The sequence below is a fragment of the Buteo buteo genome, chromosome 3 (assembly GCF_964188355.1).
Source record: "Buteo buteo chromosome 3, bButBut1.hap1.1, whole genome shotgun sequence".
Classification (NCBI taxonomy): Eukaryota; Metazoa; Chordata; class Aves; order Accipitriformes; family Accipitridae; genus Buteo; species Buteo buteo.
The window spans coordinates 34,315,833-34,338,007 of NC_134173.1; the positions used below are offsets into that span (position 1 = coordinate 34,315,833).

The 22,175-nt window shown below is 37.4% G+C and overlaps 1 long non-coding RNA gene across 1 annotated transcript; it reads right to left on the bottom strand.

The window, feature by feature from the left end:
* Positions 1–7,842: 7,842 nt before the first annotated feature.
* LOC142029466 (uncharacterized) lies at positions 7,843–20,924 on the bottom strand. The gene is made up of 3 exons (XR_012649933.1): positions 20,855–20,924; positions 20,600–20,769; positions 7,843–7,856 (listed from the first exon to the last, which is right to left on the bottom strand). It is a non-coding gene; the product is annotated as an uncharacterized LOC142029466 (long non-coding RNA).
* Positions 20,925–22,175: the final 1,251 nt, after the last annotated feature.

The following is a 22,175-nucleotide window of genomic DNA, read 5'->3' on the forward strand; positions in this document are numbered from 1 at the left end:
CACTAAGCAGGCACAAAATATTTATTACACATATATTCCTCAGTTTTGTAAAGTAATGTAGAACAAATAAGGCAAAATTGTTCAACCCTTGTTTTGGGGACAGAGTGCACTGAGCATTTTCTGGATCTGGGCAGAGCAGAATTTTCGGGGTTGTGGTTTTGGGTTTTTTTCCCGAACACTTGTGGCTACCTCTTGAGACAAATTCACCCTTCTGCTGAGCAGCAGCAAAATTCTGGTGTCTGGAAGGTATCCTAGAGGAGACAGCCATTTCATGCAGGGTATATAGCCTCAGGACTCATTAAACTAAAAGCTACTGCACGTTACCTGCTCTAGGTTAACTCTCCACATGCATCATTTTCTGCAGGTCACCTTACAGTAAACACTGGGCAGTTCAAGGATGGTTATCTCTCACTGAAAGATAACTGTCCTATGCTACACATAAAGAGAAGAAGAGACAAACAGACATTTACCTCACTGAGCTGACAGGTGGTGACTCAACATTTGCTCTATCTTGTTTGCTTTTACTAGGTGCTATGACACATAAAGTAGGCCAACCTTTCTGAAGTTTTCAGCAATTAGCAAGATGACAGTCAATCCCAAAAGTTCCTCCAAATTACTTCCAAGCATAGATAAAGAAGCAGAGTGAAATGTTATCTCTGGAAACTTCTTGCTAATCACAACTGAGGAACAAAATAAAAACCCAAAACATTCTCAAAAACTAACAACTTACAAGTCAAGAAATATGATCTTGAACTTGGTCAAAAAATTCCAGACAACCTGTTGATAAGCAGAAAAAATATGAAGTGAAAGTACTTAAGTTGCAACGAGTAAAAAACTGCTCTTGTTTCTTGCCCTCCAAAGACCTCAAGTACAACTTATTCTGTATATAACTGGAAGCAAATATATATTCAGGAAGGACTAGATATGAAGGAGATGAGAATTTTCCCCCCTCTCTTTTTGTATATTGGCATATTGGATTTTCTGTACACCTCATGCAGAGCAGGCTCCTCCATGCAAAGGCCATGAGGGTAGGGATTGCATCTGCTTGGATACATCCTTCTCCAAGGAGTAACAGTGAAGCAGCACTCTATTTTAGCAGTTTTGGCAGCACTACAGTATCGGTAGCTAAGTAATTCAGAGGAAGGAAATACTTGTGTGGTGTCTGTTAATGAAGGAGATCAGAAAATCTTTACATCCAGTCTCAGTTATTCTGACTACTGTGATCAGTAGCAGTGACAGAAAGCCAAGAAATTAACGTTCAAAAATAAAGACTTCCAGGCAGATTCTGTAGGTGTTTTCCTCAGCCAGAGGTCATTGATTGGTAAATCAACCACAATATATGAATAACTGGTTTGTTTGTTGGGTTTTTTTGTTGGTTCCCCCCCCGCCCCCGGACTTGCACGCACACACATTATTTCATATTTTACATAAGGATAAATCCTTAGAAGTAGAAAGACAGTCATTGAACAGAACAATCACTTGATCTCCCTGGGAGACTAAGGGATACCCACTTCAGAACATCCTATAAATTAGCAATAAGGGTGTTTATTTGCACATTTATAGAAGAGAATATGAAACAGAGCACCCTAAACAAACACTGAAGACATTAACTTCAAGAAAAAAAACATTTCTCATCCCTGAAGTGACTTCCAGAACAGAGCAGTATCAGCTTGCTGACAGACGCCAGACCATGGCAACCAATTCAATCATGAGGCAGGGCAGGTCCACTGAGCCCTGTGGTATTTCATACTCTACAAAAAGGCAACTCCTTATTTCAAAGGTTTGGTTTCTGCTAATATAAAGCAGTGAAAATGTATTACAGGACAGCAAATCTATGTCTGCATCTGATCAGAGCAATGTGATGATTCATGGATGCCAGGAAAACTTGCTATCGTGCACCACTGTTCAATTTGTATCATTTTTCATTTGCTCTCACACGCACTCTAATAAGATCATTTCTGCTTCAGTTTCCTGAGTGGGAGTTCCCTGAGGACTGGATTTCATTATCAATTTTGATGGCTGAATGCTTTCAACCTTCAGCTTACATCCGGACAAAGCATACAGTGAAGAATAATACAATAAATGTCCTGTCATCACTTACTGACAAAGTGCAATGATCTAGTCATTGTATGCTTTTCAATTTTACAGAATACTTGGTTATGTTATGCATCACAGTCTTCACTTTTCATATTTCTTATCTCAGTCATGCGAAAACCATTAGCCAAATCCCCACACTCCTAAAGCCACTTTAAAAACAATTATTTTGAAAATAAATTAATTCTAAATTCCTTCTATGTGCTTGTGATCTGTCGTGCCTTTCAAGTTCAAATGTCTTAGGTTTTACATACAGACACAAGGGTTTCATTTTAAAAAGTCAGGAAGGAGAGTCTGGGGACTGGGACTTAAATAGAGACCATAATTGTCCTTTTTAAAGAACAAGGTGTGGTGACAATTGCCTCTTGTTTCTTTGCTCACTCAAAGGATTCCAGTCAGGTTTAATCCAACCAAACCCTCAATGAAGTGATAAAATTCAAAATCAGAGTTCAGCCAAATGGTAGAGTATAAATACATATCCGAAACTCAGGAGCCACAACCCATCATAAAAAATTATATCCAGAGTAAAACTGAGCCACTCTGAGTTGAAGCTATAATTATTCAGCTGTAGAACAAATATCTTTAATGTTGTGAGTGTAAATCATTTAGCCTTTCTCGCCCTGTTCCACAGTAACAGAAATACTCAAGTTTGAGGATGAGGAGACAAGACTCTAAACTTATGAATATTTTTCCTCTAAACTTTTGCATATTTTTCAAAAAGATGCTACTAAGACATCTTCCTTGACCAAGTGTTTGAAGGATATGTGAATAAGCTAACTAAAAATATTTTGTCCCTTAAATTTTGAGAAGTAGATATTGCTCAGATATCCAAGAGCACTTTAATCTGGACACTGACCTTAGAAATAGAGGTCCATACTTCAATTCCTCCCCTGACTTTGTCCATTCTAGCATGTAAAATCTCTCTCTCTCTCTCTCTCCATCCCCTCTCATGAAAAGCCTACACTAGAAAAACATTTTTTTAACCACAGGATTAAAAGAAACAAACAAAGAAAAAACCCCATGAATCCCCAATAAGTTGTAATAAATAGAATACTTGTCCTGGGGATACCAGTAACTTAAAAAAAAGACTACATCTACACTTTTTTTCAGGAATTCATCTGTCAAATGTTTTTTCAACACAAAACAATCTGATAAGAAACTAGAAAACTTCAATGAAAACAGAATATATGTTGCTACTATAAAGAGCAGTTCTTCAATTTTAGTCAAAACATTCATGCTAGCAAATTAAGTGATCTTGGAAATGTGCCCAGACACTTAGGCCAAATGGTCTGGAGCAGCCTGAATCTACGTTTATGAGCTGCCTTAGCATCCAAAAGTTAATGCCCACTCCATTCCCACTAGGAATTGTCCCTGGAACATTTTAACTGTTGAACCACACACTGAAGAATCATTTGTGAGAAGACTAGTTTAAACAGTTTAGAAGTGCAGTCAGGAATGATCCTGGTCACTGTTTTCCCAGGGCAAATCATCACACTAAAAAAGGACCTTCTACACATCGTTCCTAGGATTAGCCCATCTGGAGCACCATCTCCCTTTTGGGCTTTGCTCTTGAGAAGGCGGTAAAGCAGTAGAACAAGGTGTGAGAGGGGCAATAAGAACAGTCAGATTTCAAGAACACAGTCCATGAACAGTTATTTAAGTGTCTAGGATAGAAAAGTCTAAAAGAAGAGATCCTGTAACTTTCAAGACTGACACAAGTAAATTATGTTGTGCTTCTGCTATGGATAGGTCAGTTTCTGACACAGAAGATATTTAGGCTGAACGTTAAAATAACAAAAGAAGTCTGAAAAAAGAAGATTGCTAAACACTTTTCTAGACAGCACATTTATTGACGGACAAAAATCTGTCACTAAATTTTGTGAATAAAAGTTTGGACATACATTCATTGGGAATTATTCAGGTAGGGTCAGTGTTACCTGTAGACAGGGTGATGGACCAGACTATCTTCTTCAGCTCTACTCTACCCCTATTCCTTATGATCTACTTTGTACTTTCTTTCCCCAGATTCTTAGAGATAACAGTGCAGAAAAGATACAGTTAATGTCACTGCAAAGCAAAAACAAAACAAAACAAAACAAAACAAAACAACCCTACACCTATACATTGTTTTCCCATATTTCATTTGGAGTTAAAACTCCAAAGCATGTGACAAGAAACCAAGAAAAAAAAAATGCAACTACTTTTTTTAGAATAATGCAGTAACTTTGCAGGATTGGGGGTGTTGGTTGGTTGGTTGTTTTTAAGAAAGTTAACTTCATTTAAGTTTTTAAATTCTCCGTCATAGTTTAGGGACACAGACCTCCCAGGAGACAAGCCATCTGTCCAACACTGCCAGCAGATATCACCCTTACATTATCATCCTATTTCAACCAAGTTGAATAAACAGAATGAGTTACTGCAGATTTTTTTTACTCCTAAGTCATAGGGGGACCAAGTGTATGTTGAAACAAGGATTAAACTAACAAGAAAAATACCATCAGGAAACTTTTCCCAGTACACTTGAAGTTTCACTGAGGGTATAATAGAGCAAAAATGCCAAAAGACACATTTTATTACTTGTATTTCTGTGTAACTCCTCTCTCACTTTCTAGCTCTACCTTCTTCACCTTCCCTATCCACAATACACACCCTTGCTGAATTAGGCCAGTCTTGTTTCTTCTACATATGTCTTTACTTTTTTGGAAGTCTTTAGAGGGTCACTGGGACTTTTCCCAGATGTGCTTGCTTAACCTTGTCCATTTTGCAGACTTATTTCTGTTTTTCTTAACCACAGAGCTGGTCTTCAAAGTGACTTTCCTAAGATTTGCATCTTCAGTGCTGTATTAGGGTAGCTTTAAGGTAGTTTGTTAAAACTGAGGAATTCCACTCCTGTTTGCACAACTTAATTGAGTGCCCTTATGTCTCACCCTTTTCTGTGCTTGAAAGTCAGATGAATCCTTTGGTGAACATGAATTCCCAACATTTCCCAGCTCTATCATTGTTACACTGATGTAAAAGACAGGAGATGAGTACAGTGCACCTGGCTGAAGGTGACCATATCTCAGCTTCTGCTGCCTAGCAGCTTCATAGCTTGTGGGCTTAGCTAAGGATATTCTATCCAAGCATACCAAGGGGTTGGAGGGAAGCTGAGGACAACTGAGAAGAACCAGTGACCCATAGGCTTGGAAGCCTGAGGGATAGGGGTGCATGACCAGACTGCTGTTACCCTGGATACCCTTCATACAACCATTTTTCTTTGCCCAGCAGCCTGACTGCTCCCAGGAAAGTAGAAGCTTCATAAACCAACTTCCAAAGGCTGTAAGGCTTTTGAACACAGCCAAATAAACCCCCCTCTGAAGACAAACATCAGCCAACATAGAAAAAAATGGATATACAGTATTGTTCTTGGAAAGATTTTGGATCCCTTGGCCATAGTCTTGAAAATTCCCAATAATTATGCCGCATCCCAAAAAATAAAACACAGATTATATGATAAACAGTTCTTGTCATGTAGAAGAGTCAACATAAATCAGGTGTAAGACCCTCACAGTATTTTCTGTATACACTTCAGACATGAAAAGTTATTTTAAAAAACATTCTGTCATATCCCTTTTTTAAAATGAACACACTGACATCAGTAGAATTAGAATCAAGCATCAATTAAATGTCTGACCTTGAAAATGTTACAGAAGTAATGCCATGAATATATTAAACATTTTTCACTCATCTCAGCAGGCATGGTACTATGAATTATGTAAAAACGAGCATCAATTTTTCAAAGCAATAGATGTGACACCACTATATGGTGAAAACAAAGTACTTACATTAAATGAGACATGCAGTTGGTCCAAACTAATGTGATGTAAACAGTCTTCATTTAAAATATTTATCAGATAGAAAAGATTCCATAGCTACACTTTGCAGTATGCACTTTGTAAGCAATCTTTTTCCATGGTACTTGGCGTGGTTATTCTGATGCTAATGTTTTAGCATCTTGACAGCCAGGACAGATTTCACCATTACTGGAGTCAGGCCACTAATGTATCTGTGTTTGTGTGAACTGTGTGTATTTCATAATTTTATTCAAATTGCAGGAGGTCAGAAGGACACAAAAAAAAAAAAAAAAAAAAGAAAATATTGTCATAGAACCTAACTTTTTACCTCCTTTTAACACTTAAAGAAATGTTAAACAATAATCTTAATTTTAAAAGGGTTTTTTTGTCACTAAAAGTTTACTAAAACACTGAAAATATTACCTAATAGAAAGCAATTTTATATTTGCATTTTAAGCAATAAAAGTTACATAACCACTATTTTTTCTCCTTTCTTTCTCAGGAGCACCATCTCACATCATAATGAGGGCAGTCATAATCACCCAGCAAAAGAAAACAAAACAAAAAATAGGTCTCAGAAAATTTCTCTTTCCTTTATAGATTAGTTTTTAGTCTGAAATAAACATGGTAAAATCTTGGTATCATACTCAAAATAGCCATCATGAAAATAATGTCCTATTTCTAAGTAACCAATTTTGGTTTAAGATTCTTTTATACTTTGGATTATATGTTCCCCAGCACATACGAGAGCAAGTAATTTTCTAGAGTCATTTAGAATAACAATTCCACTTTCAAAAGTACCTCAGGCATTTAGAAACATTTATCTCCATAACTTAGATGTAGGCTACTCAGTGACTACAGTCATCACAGATATTTTACCCAAAAGTAATTTATCATTTTTCAAAAGTGATTCTTGTACTTAGGAGCCAACAACAGCAAAAATACACTACAGCTGAAAATAAGTGACTGGCAACACACTCTGCATTTGGAGTATAAAATAATACAAATGCTTACTAATAATTTGATTAAAGTATGTATTGACTGTTGACAGATTGTCAGGAGTTACATTCTAGACATACAAATATAACAAAGAACAAAAAAAAATGATGCTTTTCCATTAGGATAAATTTGAAATGAATATAGGATAGCATCTCAAAGTTTCATTGAGAAACAACAAAGCTGTAAAACTTTAAAGAAAAGCAAAGTCAGAATCATACAAAATACCTCTGAATCAAATATTGGTTTATCAAGAATTCTGGAAAATATGTGATTTCTAAGCTCAACTCTAGCCATACTTCAGTGTTTCACTTACAGAACCAACTGCACATCTGCATATCTGCATATCTATATATACATATTATATAAAGCTATATTAAAAATGCATTTCTATACATATGTATACAATTATACATACATACATACATGTATACAATACAAACACATTTATACAATTATGTAAAGTCCCTATGCAACAGATAGCCATTCAAATTCAATTGCATTTAAGCAGCTGTGATTTACTGGGACTGTTTAGCCCAGAAAAGAGAAAGCTCAGGGGAGGATCTCATCAATGTATATAAATACCTGTAGATATTTAGCTGCAAAGAAGTCAGAGCCAGGATCTTCTCAGTGGTGCCCAGTGACAGCACCAGAAGCAACGGGCACAAACTGAAACCTGGGAGGTTCCCTCTGGACATCAGGAAACACTGTGTGTGGGTGACCAAGCACCGGCACAGGTTGCCCACAGAGGCAGTGGAGTGTTCATCCTTGGAGATATCCAAAAGCTGTCTGGACATGGTCCTGGGCAGCTGGATCTAGGTGGCCCGGCTTGAGCAGAGGGGTTGGACCAGATGTCCTGCAGACATTCTGTGATTCTGTGATTTACAATGTCTTTTGTAGTTTCAAAGACAAGGGGTATCTACGGTACAAATCCTATCAGAAAGAAGAATAGATGCATCAGAAATATATGTATGGAATATATCATTCAACACAGAGACCAATATTTTTAAAAATTGATCTATATGTCAAAATTTTGAGAAAGAACTCTGTAGCACTAATTACCATTTTCATATAATTTTATAATGCAATTTGCTTTTAGTTTGAAGTGATCATGTTTAGTGTTGTTAGAACACTGGGGCTACATGCCTAATTAAGAATGCAATTCACAGAAAAGTGGGGTGATAAACAACTTTAATGGCACATATTTGTGTAATTAATGATAGCATTGATTTTTCAGTAGTTCAGCTTTTGAGCATAGGGCAGCTGGGTTACAGTTATGTATAGTTTTAGCATAGTGCTAGAAGTATTCATCATGAGCAACAAGCAAAATAATTAAGTTTTGAGACAGAGAAACTGAAGCTGTAAATACTGAAGTAGCAACACAAGGTTTTAAGAAAATGCCTGAGGGTTATGTAACACAAATCAACCTCATGGAAATTCTCATCCCAAAACATGTTCGACTTCTTGTAGTGTACTGAGTGTTCTCAGAGAGACTCAAGATAGCAAAAAAACCTGCCAGCACAGATCTGGGCAGGTATCAGTCAGTTGCTAAAGGACAGACACACACTGCTACCCCATATAAGACTATTTTTCATCACTCAGTCCCCCAGTCGCTGGGCCTAGGCTGCAGGATCACTACCATGTTACTGAGCACTACCTTACCATCCAGCAATACTAATCTAAACTGATAAGGCAGGCTGGGAGGGGACAATTTAATTTCTGACAAAATAGCTGTAGCACACAACGTTTTTAGGAAGATTTTATTCTTTCTTGTCACTTTTCATCTTGCCACAGGAAGGAGGACAATACAAGGCTTTGAACCGAGGGAATAGACCTGAATTACAGTCCAGGGTATGATGATGGTCAGAATACCCACCCAGCCATGGGATGTTTGTGCTCATACCCTGCGGGAGGGGTCACCAAGAGACAGTTCATGTAATTTCGGCCCAAATTTAGTATCTTGCCCACTTTTTTCAGCTGGTCTAATTAATTAAGAAAGAAAGAAGGAAAACATTCTGCTTCTGCTAAAGTATAGTTACAGTAAAGCCTTGTTTAACCTAGACACGTGCACACAAGCTATTAGCATCCTGGGAAAGGCAAAGACAAAATGAGTAAAACGTTATTAATCATCTACACCAGTCTGTACGATGATCATAACAGAATTCTGAAAGTTAGCACAGGACAGGCAGAAAATCTTTTAAAAGGTATTTTTATTCTCTGTGCATTGTTTTGCTGGAAGAAAAGCTCTTCCCATTAAAGTGAGTCTTCGAGATTGTAAAGGAAACAGCCGTGATACATTTTCTGTGGAACTCAAGCCAATATGTCAAACTGAATCTTGATTTTCTGGGCCATAGGATATTATGATGGATTCTTGGAAGCCTTAAAGGAAAACCAGAAAGAAGAAATGAAATTAAGTCCTGGCCTGGTTAAAATCAAAGGCAAGATTCTCACTGGTTTTGACAGAGTCCCAGACCTCTGATCTGTGTTTGGTGTATTTTCTTCTACATTTGTTGGACTTAATCACACACACACACACACACACTTCAATTAAGTCAAATTTGAAGGAATACTTGACAATCTTAAGTCATTTGATTTACTGTTTTTCTGTTTGCTAGTTGCAAAGTGCATTGGAGAGATATATCATTTATTCTTGTACCAGATATTTTTCCATTGGGTTTTTGGTTTTGTTCCCCCCCCCCCCCCCAGTTTCTTCTAAGCACCTACACTAAGCTATGTGTAACTTTCCACAGTGTTGGAAAGTATCATCTGCTTTTCATGGACGTATTCTTTAACTGGAAGCACTGATTTAAAGACAAGTAGAAGTTACAGCTAAATTCTGGATGGGGTCATAACTTGGAAGAAAAATGAACCTTTGCAGTCCAGACTGACACATTTAGGACCTCAGGAGCAGCAATAAGGTTAGAGCAGGTAAAGTAAGATGAAGGCAGGGATCAATAAAACATAAAAATAGGATAGAGAAATTACTGCTACACTGGAACAAAGCATTCCTATACAGGGAAAAAATACACAATTTACTGTCTGTAGTTAATAAGTATGTGAAAAAGAAATACAGTGTAAACAGCTGAAAAATGAATGTGCACACGGCATAGAGAAACATTAAAATACATTTAGTGGTCATATCACAAAAATAGATTATTTTTTTCCCCTCAGTGCTGTCTTTCACTGGAAAAAGAAGGGGGCAGGGGGGCTGCTATTTCTACAAAGTGCCTACTTTCATTAAAAATTTTTGAGTTTTCCCTGGCAAGTTGAAAAGCAAAAGTATTTGAGTGAAAACTTCTAACTGAACATTTCCTTGTATTTAGATGCCTTTTACTTCTTTTATTCATAATTATTATCATTTTTTAGATAAAGACATCAGCATTTTATAGCTGGCTGCTCTCACAAGAACAACTCATGGGACTGTTCTTTCCCAACAGAGGGAAGAACCTGAGAGCTCAGATACTAAATACTGCCTGGCAACCCTCTGGGAGGTTCCTTGTAGCCCTGGGTCCTTGTATTACCCCTCTTCTGTTATAAAACTTGTGACACTCACCCACTGAAGGTACGCTCTTCCTCACATAGCCAAGGTGTGATTCTCATGCCTAACCACAGGCGACAAGTCCCATTTTGAGCACCCTAGGCATTCCCACAGCACTGACAGATCAGACCAAAGACTTACTGGAGCCCTGCACCTCCCTCAAGTAGTATTTCATGGTCAGGTGAGGCACCCTTGGGTAGGGTCAGGGCCCATGAATCACTTGTGAAAACTTTGTATTTGTACATGGCTACAAAAATGTTGCATGCTGTAACAGGTCTTAGGCAATGAACTGTGAAGGGCAGCTCTCAGCTGCTCTGGTGAAGCAATACACAAAACTCCATGAGTAGAAATAATTAATGAAGACAATTATAGTAAATAATAAATTTGAATTATCTATTGTTTTTTACAATTACAAGGGTCAAATCCAATTAGTATGTTGTAACGGATAGTCAAAACAGCTTTGTTCACTAGCCAGAAACCACAATGGCAGTCTTTTTATTAAAAAAACAGCACCTCTATAAATAAATAAATACAAATGAAATATTAATTAGCCATGTGGCAATAGATCTCATTTCTACTAAAGACTAGTTAATAACCTTCCTAGGACTATAAACAAGATACTCATGACACTAGTGAGTGACAAAGTTGTTTGAATGAATTTTGCTAGTCTGGATGCAATTCTGAAGGGGTTAAAAATACTAGCCCCACTCACCCACTCACCCACTCCCTTTTATTTTTTTTTTTAATTTTTCCAAACTTTGGTTGTCCTTCTGCTGTTTTTTCCAAAAGTATTTTCTTAAAATGCAAAACTTCATTTTCATGCTAAACAAGACACTGTTTATGGCATACAAGAAAGCTATATATCACACAGAAAAATACACTGAGCTATGCCATGCCAAGGTCACTTTAACCAAGGTTAACCAACTTCAACAGCACCTTCAATTCAAAAGGCAGTGCTTATCCGAAGACCCCTCTGGTTTTGGTTACTAGTATGAAATATCTATGTGATTTTAACATTACTTCAAAAAGAGCAAGCAAAAAAACTAGGTGTTAAAAAAAAGCTAACTTTACAATAAAATGTAAATGTTTGGTCTAACTTTTGCTTTAAAAAGAACAATAAGTATTCTTTAATAAGGTAACAACTAGCTGCATCCCAATTCCTTTATACTGAATATAAATGTTTTTTAAAAAAATCATACACACTTTGTAAGTGAAAGCTTAATTAAAATCTTTAGAAAAGATTTCAAGCACGTAAGAAGGGATTCTTGTATGTCTCATTAGACACTGATTCAGCTCTATTTATGGAAGATCTACACAGCATAAATCAGTTAGTTCACTACAACAGGAATTAATTATTCTGAGTTTATAGAAGTCAGGTAGTTAGCATACATGGACCCATCTTGCCAGAGCATAGTCCCACTATAATTCACCCCAGCCTGAACAAAAGGATCCAACAAAAGACATGCCTGACTGACTGATAGCAAAGGCTGGACTTTCATCAGCCCTGTTTCCAGGAAACAATAAGGTCTCTTTCTCACACAGTTCCAGTAACATCATCTAACACCTTTGCAACCAGGCAGTTCCTCAGTTTAGAGATACTTAGAAAACTAGTAGCATTTTTCAGGTCCATTAACAATTTTGGAGATAAACACACACTTATGCATTACTTAAATACTTCCCCAACAAAGTAAAAACAGAAAATGGAAAGGAATTTCATTCACGATGCAGTTAACAATGTGCTGTATAGAAAGCAAAACTGAGGTAAAATGAACTGGAGAATACTATGCAGTAACTAATTTCTTATCACAAGTGATTTATAGCTGCTCTGTTAAGAATTCATATGCATTTTATAACTATTTTATTTGCACCATCTTCATTTTCATCCTCAGAGATAATTTTCTCCTGAAACATCTCAGTAAGCAATAAACACATGATAAACGAAAAGTTATTGCAGCTGAAACTATAGAAAAGTTAGTGCTTTGGAAAGCTGCCAGGCCTGACAAATCAGTTCAGACAACTCGCACTGATTAATGTTTCTGTTAGAAGAGACTACTCCATGGTTTGCTTTGTGATCCAGTAGAGATCAGAAGGCAATATATGGTCTTTTAAAATACATTAGGATCAGCTGAAATATGTCTAATGTTACAATGAAAACTAAAAGAGCCACTAGAGATTAAAGCATATACTCTAAATGCCACGTTGTCCTTGGCATCAACGGGAATTATGCATGTGGAATTGGGAAAATATCTTTACATTATTTACACAGTTTTCAAACTGACTACAACAAATTATTAAATCTGCTTATTCATATAAAACCATTAATGGTGGTAAACTAAAATGGTGGTACCACTAAAAGTGGTAACTTTTAGTTAAGTTCATCAGACCATGATAATCTCTGAAATACTGTAACCACCATGATTCAAAAGCTAGAGAAAGAAGCAACAGATGTACTAAACTACAATGTAAGGTAATGTAAATGTAACTTGCATTCCTTATACCTTCACTAACTGACATATATTTTCAGAAAAAATAGTATTATAAAAATTTAAGCAATGTGTTTGGAAATATTTCACTCAGTGCAATACAACAGCTTCTTTTATAGTAATTTGTTTTAATAATACATTTTTACTGGTATTTTAATGCTGTATAGCTTTTTTTTAATTTTAGGAATAAATTTCTTTTAGAGTTTTTTTCAGTAGATAATTACACAGATGGCTTTTAGTAACAGCACCTCTTTCACAACCACATGATAATGTTTCTGTTTATATCCCTGTCACGTACCTGGTCTGGATGCAAGTCTTACTGGAGTCAAACATATTTCACACCAGTTGAAAGAAGAGGAATGGGGGGGAGGGGGGGAAGAGGAGTCCTGTCCTTCTGATTTTACCCCATTAAACCTTTTAGACTGCCAAGAAAATTTAGTTTTTCATTCTTCTGCTATTGTAGTACCAATAAAGTAAACACAGCATAAATTAAATTCACCTTAGTGTGCATTTTTTGCACTTAACTGTACTTCCAAGCACCAAGGGCCTTTATTGCCAACAAAAGAAAATTTTACATTTCATGAGACTGAAAAAAAATCTGAAAATAATAGCTTGAAAGGGATATTATTTGATGAATCTGCCAATTTTATGGTTCAGTTATTTGTCCTTTTTCCATTGCAGCACATGTAATTTATGCACATTAAGTTCTATGTAATTCTATTTCACTTGCCTTCCATTCTCCTTTCTTCTCAAAGTACTTTTTTGCGTATTCCCAGCTGAACATGAAAAGTCCCCAATTCCTTTGAAAATTTATTTTTATTAAAGTAAACTTGATTATCTCAGTTAATTTTTTCACTGATATTTCAGAGATAGGCATACTCCTAACATACAGTAAATAAAAATGACAAAATTCATATAAGCATGAAGGGGTTTTTGTTTTAAAAACCGAAGTCCAAAACAAGTCTTACATTATTTTAGAACTCAGAATACTTTTATAAAAATATAATCTTCTCTGATCAAGAATAACAGTTCTGTGATAGTCTCTAATACAGAGATCTAACAGGACTGATTATCCTCCAGTCCAGCCCAACTAATACCTTTGTACATCAGCATCTAGCTTCAGAGCTGTAATAAAAACATGTTTATGAAACCAATGCAAACTTATCTGTAGAAAAAGTACAATTTCTCATACAGATTTTTTTTTTCTCCCCTAAAATTACATTGTCACAGAGAAAAAAGGTTCTCTTTAACAACTAGATAGCGAACTGGCAGAACTGATGAGTTCAATTCAGAAGCAACTCTTGCAGCTCACTTTTATCAACTGCACTGAAGACTTTTGACATTGAATCTGATGCTGCAGCTAAGGAGGTTAATTGCATTGATAGCAATTATTTCATGAAGTTTCCTAACATAGGTATATTTTCAGGTGCTTCTTGAAGACTTAGAAAGAGATGGTGAGGTTGCTAAAATTTGGTAGCCAATAAATAGCTTCCTTTACTGGATAATTTGATCCCTATCTTGCTTGGGCTCTGCTTTATTTAGCCCACTAAACTATTTTACTGAAATATTAGACATATTGATGTATCACAAGCTCTTCAAATTCCACTGAATAGAGAAAGGAGGACTTTTTCAAAAGCCTCACGGATGGCCCAAAAGCAGGAGGCTCGTAAATATCAGCCCTTCTAAAAGCTGATGCAGTAGCTGTGTAGTTTCACCAGCTCAGAAGGTAGTAGTCATCTCCTTTGTGAATTGCTGCTCATCTCTAATGCAGGGCTGAGGGATACAAGGAGGAAAAACTTCTGAAATGGTACAAAGCTCAAGAAGGCAAGCATAGGACTAAGTGAAATTAGTGTGAAGTGGATATGGAAACAGAAGAATTTCCAATGGCAATTTTAGCAAAGTTGCCAATGACTGTGTAAGGAGATGTATCAGGTACCTTAATGATTTTGCCAAGAAGTTGCTCAACTTTTGGACCTGCAACTGGAGTGTAGAATACTAAATTTATTAGGAATAATCAACCATTTAAGTACAAAATCAAAACCTATCAGCTGTTGTTTTTAACACAAATCCAGAGAGTTATAACAGATCACAAATTGGAAATTAATCAAGGATCATATTATTGTAATAAACAAACAAACAAACAAACAAATAAATAAATGTCACACTGAGATATCTAAACTAGAATGATTTAGGCAAGACATAGAAGTTAATTCTTCACTCTGCAACAACTATAGCTTCGACTAATAACACTAAAACTTCAAGAAAGGTGTGATCCAAGAGAGAAAGTCAAGAAGAAAAAAAACCCGCAAAAGTTATCAGAAAATGATGTAGATTGTGAGCTAGGAAATATGACTCATTAGAAAATATTGGGAAAATTAGTATTACTTAGTTTGCACAGAAGCTTGAGAAAGGATGTGATAAACATAGAAATATTTCAAATGACTGCTAAAATGTGGAGAGAAATCCATCTCAAAATGTGAGAGGGCATTAAAAAAATTATCTCAAAAGGTACATGGGAAAAGAAAACAACATCTAATCTTAAGGATTTTCTGGAATAGATTGCTTGAAGGGTTTTGGAATATTCACTGGAATATGCACTGAAGTTCAACAAGACCAAGTGCCAGGTCCTGCACTTGGTTCACAACAACCCCATGCAGCGCTACAGGCTTGGGGAAGAGTGGCTGGAAAGCTGCTTGGGGGTGCTGGTTGACAGCTGGTGGAATATGAGCCAGCAGTGTGCCCAGGTGGCCAAGAAGGCCAACAGCATCCTGGCCTGTATCAGAAATAGGGTGGCCAGCAGGAGCAGAGAAGTGATCATTCCCCTGTACTCGTGTTGTGGTTTAACCCCAGCCAGCAACTAAGCACCACACAGCCACTCACTCACTTCTCCCCCCACCCAGTGGGATGGGGGAGAAAATCAGGAAAAGAAGTAAAACTCGTGGGTTGAGATAAGAACGGTTTAATAGAACAGAAAAGAAGAAACTAATAATGATAATGATAACACTAATAAAATGACAACAGCAATAATAAAAGGATTGGAATGTACAAATGACGCGCAGGGCAATTGCTCACCACCCGCCGACCGACAACCCGCCAGTCCCTGAGCGACGATTCCCTGCACCCCCCTTCCCAGTTCCTAAACTAGATGGGATGTCACGTGGTATGGAATACACTGTTGGCCAGTTTGGGTCAGGTGCCCTGGCTGGGCATGAGAAGATGAAAAATCCTTGACTATAGTCTAAACACTACTGAGCAACAACGGAAAACATCCGTGTTATCAACATTCTTCTCATACTGAACTCAAAACATAGCACTGTACCAGCTACTAGGAAGACAGTTAACTCTATCCCAGCTGAAACCAGGACAACTCGGCACTGGTGAGGCCGCACCTCGAGTGCTGTGTTCAGTTTTGGGACCCTCACTGCAGGAAAGACATTGAGGCGCTGGAGCGTGTCCAACAAATAGCAATGAAGCTGGTGAAGGGTCTAGAGAACAAGTCTTATGAGGAGCGGCTGAGGCAACTGGGGTTGTTTAGCCTGGAGAAAAGGAGGCTGAGGGGAGACCTTATCGCTCTCTACAACTACCTGAAAGGAGGTTGTAGTGAGGTGGGTGCTGGTCTTTTCTATCAGGTGGTTGGAGATAGGATGAGAGGAAATGGCCTCAAGTTGCACCAGGAGAGGTTTAGATTGGATATTAGAAAAAACTTCTTTACTGAAAGGGTTGTCAGGCATTGGAACAGGCTGCCTAGGGAAGTGGTTGAGTCACCATCCCTGGAGGTACTCAAAAAGTGCATAGATAAGGTACTCCAGAACATGGTTTAGTGGGCATGGTTGATGGTTGGACTCGATGATCTTAAAGGTCTTTTCCAACCTAAATGATTCTATGATTCTAAAGGCTGTAACCTTTGCATTCACCAGTACATACTGAGGGCTGAACAGCTGGAAAGCAGCCTTGCAGAAAGGGACCTGTGGGTCCTGGTGGACACCAAGTTGAACATGAGCCATCAATGTGCCCTTGCAGCAAAGATGACTAATGGTGTCCTGGGCTGCACTAGACAAAGTACTGCCAACAGGTTGAGGGAGGTGATCCTTCCCCTCTCCTTGGCACTGGTGCGGCCACACCTGGAGCAGTTTTGTGTCCATTTCTCGTCTCTCTAGTACATGAGAGATGTGAAGCTACTGGAGAGAGTCCAGCAAAGGGCCACTAAGTTGATTAAGGGACTGGAGCATCTCTCCTGTGAGGAAAGGCTGAGAGAACTGGGACTGCTAGAGAAAAGAAGGCCGGGGGGAATCCTATCAATGTATATAAATACCTGTAGATATTTAGCTGCAAAGAAGTCAGAGCCAGGCTCCTTTCAGTGGTGCCCAGTGACAGGGCAAGGTGCAGCAGGCACAAACTGAAACCTGGGAGGTTCCCTCTGGACATCAGGAAACACTCTTTGACTGTGAGGGTGACCAAGCACTGGCACAGGTTGTCCAGGGAGGTTGTGGACTCTCTATCCTTGGAGACATTCAAAAGCCCTTTGGACATGGTCCTGGGCAAGTGGCTCTGGATGGTCCTGCTTGAGCAGGAGGGGTTGACCAGATAACCTCCAGAGCTTCCTTCCAACCTCAGCCATTCTGTGATTCTGTGATTCTATGAAAACAAAGGATGAGATGAACATCTATTTGATATGATCTAGACCAGATAAAGTGGTTCTCAAAGCACAGAGAAATACAGAGAGTTTGTGAACATTCTTCTGATGGAATTTCTGCTTGAGAGATGTGGAAGTCATTCCAGATTTTTTTTCTTTTGCTTTGGTTATAATAATTTTTATTTAAATAAAAGAAAGGCAAGGTGCCTTTTAAAAGGCAAGTAAGCCCACTCTTTCTTCCTTTTAACTGCTGTCTCAGTTGGAATGATCTCTTTAGCACATCTGACTTTTCACTGTGCTCATTTTACAGTTCATCGTAACTTTGCAGCTCTGTAATTAAGACATGGCAAAAGCCAGTAGATGACATTAGGTTCTTTTTATAAACTATGGATTTTTCTCGAGTGCTGCATAATTATCTACCTCCTACTCATATGCTGGAAGTGGTTTTTTCCATACTCCATGTATGGGAATGAAGCCATCTGTATTTATCAAAAACTAATTCATATCTCTACTGGCACTACTTACAGTTTCATAAGGAGACTCACTACAGTGACAACCTTTACTCTTCTTTATGCAGTGAGTGTACACAGCCAAATCCTGTTCATCATAAGATGAGCCTAACACCTTCAAGAACATTCATATGTCTGAGGTGAGAAGAATTCATATTTGTCTGTAAGTAGATACAAATTATTTTCTTGTCATGAAATATCCATACATCTACAATAAACTGATTTTATGGAGGAGCACTTCCGCTTCACTGCTTTTGCAAGCAAAAAGTTGTTTACTATTCCATTAACTCCAAGACCAAGAACATTATGCAACCATTAAAACGCTACACCTCAGACACATTTCTAATGGGCTGGTATTTATAGACAATAAGTCTGGCCAGTGTTTTTTCACAATAAATTATACATGAAACAGGCTAGCCATGGGACAAAAAAAGAAGGCAAGTGTCACAAATTGCCGATAAAACTGCCAGAGCTCACAGCCTGCATTTTAATCAAAATATACTTTATTTCATAATAAAAATTGATTAAAAACGTTTAACTAAATGTTTAAAAAAATTTTAAACTGCTGCTATAAATGACTTTTGGCATGCAGATGGGAAATAAGAACAGCTTTTCTGCTTCACCTTTGCCAGAGAAGACCATGCTTTAAACTAACAGTGTTCAGCAACCTGTTGTCTAACTTGAGGGAAACAGCAGCTGAGAGCTACCAAGTAAGTATTGTATTTTAGATAAGCTTTTTCAGCAAAAGTAAATTAAACACAGAAATATTGATGTTCCACTTTTATGCAAGTATGCATAAGATGTCTCTGCTATTCAAGAGGGTCAGTTTTCAAATGTGCACAAATACATTGTATATATTTTAAATTATTCCTGAAGAGAAGGAGTACACACACTCAAAAAATATTCTACTACCATTACAGAGGTAAACTTCTTTAGAAAAGGTGATGGAATGCACACCTGTTATTTTGCAGCAGAAATCACCAGAATCTACTGACATTCACACCCTTTCACTGTCCTGAAGAAATGTTGAATTTAGCCTTTATATTTGACCTTGGTCTTGCAGTCAGTCCAGCAACATTCCATCCTTCGGCATATGGAACAATATAGCATACTAGTGCAGAAGAAACCAAAATAGCAGATCTTGCCAATACACTACTACACACTTCTTGCCTAGAAAAACACACCCTGCTTCTTGATGCTTGTGGAAGTCAGTTTATGGCTTGTACTGCCACCCTTAAAATGGCATAGCTATAAAGTGTTACTAGTAATGAAATTAAATCCTTCTCTCCTCTTGAAGCAGTATGTCTAATCTGCAGAGCTTTGATTCACTAGACTTCACCATTAAGGCAGAAGAGTTGTCACTCCACTACTTTGGAAACATTATAAGGCTATAACATGCCAAGAATTATACACTAAGGAGCCAAGAATAATACACTAAGATCAAAGGATGCATTCCTTGCACTTTGTTAAGACAATGCATAAATGCTCGTTGTTTAGCCTACATGCCAACTGTATGGGGCAATTATACACAGTTCTTGCATAATTTATGAAAAGAGGAAGGATGGAATTTTCAGCAAATAATTACTGTGTTCCACTAGGAGATGTCAAACATGGGTCTCCTCCACACTCCAAGATAATGCAAGACTTGCCATCTGCCAACCTGCACTATCTTCTTTCCATTCCGCTTCAGCATGTTTTTTCTGTGCTACTGATTTACACTGATTTTTCCTGCTGATACTGCTTTTTACCTCACTTGCAAAAGAGGTAAATCTGTCTCGATCAATGTACACAACAAACAATCCTTTTTATTTTTAATATATATACTAAGAACTATATAGACCTTGAAACTTCAAGAAAGGTATGGTATGGGAGCTCCTTGCCAACTTAAAGCCTGAACGGGAGGAGAATTTCCATCATGTTTCTGAAGAAAAATGTTCAGGGTCAAGTTATTTAGACTTGACTCTAACATTACTTTTTAAGTGTTTCTATACGTTTGTACCTATATATGCATACTAGCTGACCATATAGAAATACCCTGTTTATAAGGGTGAATTTTTACCGGAAAGATGTGGTCCCCAAATTCCCTGTGGTTCCCAGATGCTTTAAACTGAAAACCTGTGTCCATCTTAGAGTTTCTTAAGGAAAATGACATTTATTTATTTATTTATTTATTTGCTTGCTTGCTTGCTTGCTTGCTTCCTTTTATATTAGCAAGATTTGTAAGGATCTGTTTAATTCCAGAACCTTAAATAGAGGTTTTGTTTCTCCTCCTCAGACCACAAAATCTGTTCTTCAATCGCAGAAGCATCAGGGTTGGCTAAATGAGGATATAAGGGGGAAAAAAGAAATTAAAAAAAAATTCTTTGTATTGAGAATGTGCTCAGAGTAGAACTGCAAAGCAAGATTTTTACTGTAGGTTCTCCAAGCAAGTTGGAAAACAAGGAAGCTGGCAGCTTCATTTTTCATAAATTGGCCTCAATTCTCATTGTACTGTAAGAGAAGGGAAGACTTACCCTACTTTTCCCTATGCAGTCAGTTGAAAAGTTCCTGAAAAGGTGCATAAATGAGTATGCAAATCCCTCTGCTATTGAAAGAAACCACTGGTCAGTCACACTATGAAGGGTTAATGTGGCTTTTGGCACAGCCTCCTTCTCCACTTCCTTCACTATGGCCAACAAAGGACCTGAAAAATTTCAATGTACTGCTGCAGTTAATGAAGTACACCAGCATATTTCCCAAAATGAAGTTCACAATTATGTCATACCCACATTTTCAGTGAAAAAGTTTGCTTGCCTCCTGCTGTCCATGGTGGCTCAGATACCTCAGAGTTATCTTCGGAAGTCTTCTTAGAGGCATTTTCCTGCTGAAGTCAACGAAAATACAGTTCACTGAGAATTCAGCAAAGACAGCAAGACAGCACCTGGTCATAAAATATGAATATTATTAATTTTAGAGGAAATTATTTTAACTTGGTTTGGTTTTGGTTTTGGTTTTGGTTTTATATTTTCCACTGTGTGTTTCTAGTGTGAGTATATAAATAGATATATGTGTATGTGTACATGCATGTGTGTATAGACATGTATCATTCCCATATTTGTCTGTGTGGTTTGATTTACTTGAAAGATGTGGAAAAAAAAGATGGCTGAAATTATCATTCAAGGGGTTTAATCACTTTTAAATTCTGATCCTACATAGAGTCATCAATATAATACCTCACGGATGAATCACTCACATGACCGAGGGGACAATGTTTTGGTTTATTCCATTTACAACAAGGATGGTGAACAATAAAAAATAGAAAAGAAACATTTCAATAGAGATTGGGAATTTGTTTCAAGGGGATTGCCATGTATTTGTACCCATAGACTATATGCAGGATTTAGAATTAATCATGTTTACAGCTGCCTTTGCAGGTGACAATGCAAATATTTAAGTGAGTTATTACTGTCATTCTCCTGATTAAACTGACAATTAGTTTTCTAACAAACCATCAAACATTTATCAGCCAGCAGAAATACAACAGTTATTATGCACAACAGTTTATCTTCCACTAGATGGGTTGGAACAATATTTTTTAATTTATAATTAGTATTTTTCAGTACTTGAAAAAGTAAAATAAATAAAAACTTGTAGTAAAACCTTATGAGGGTTTATAATAATAGATTCTGTTATGGGGAAATTAACGGATTATTATAGAAAACTTTCAATCTCATTCATGTAGTTAGCCAAACTGACCTTTTGTCTTTCAATTATTCTTACCATAAAATGCTCAAGTTGTGCCCTGTACTGACACTGAGTTGAAATCAACAGCATGAAGTCCCAACTGTACAGGTAGATAATTGTTCATCAGTGTCATGAACAAACCACTTCATACAGAATGACTGACTCCAGAATACTGAATCCCCATCTGCTGAGACCTAATGAGCAATGGAGAGGTTTGAAGGTAATGAAGCAAGTCCCTTTTTGGCAGATGTTACTTGATAGCTGCATCTTGGGATCCTAGCAGCACTACTGCTGCCTCATATTAATATATTCTTGAAGATATCATGATGAAGCTTGTGGAAAACAGAGGATCCTTTTCTCTTCAAT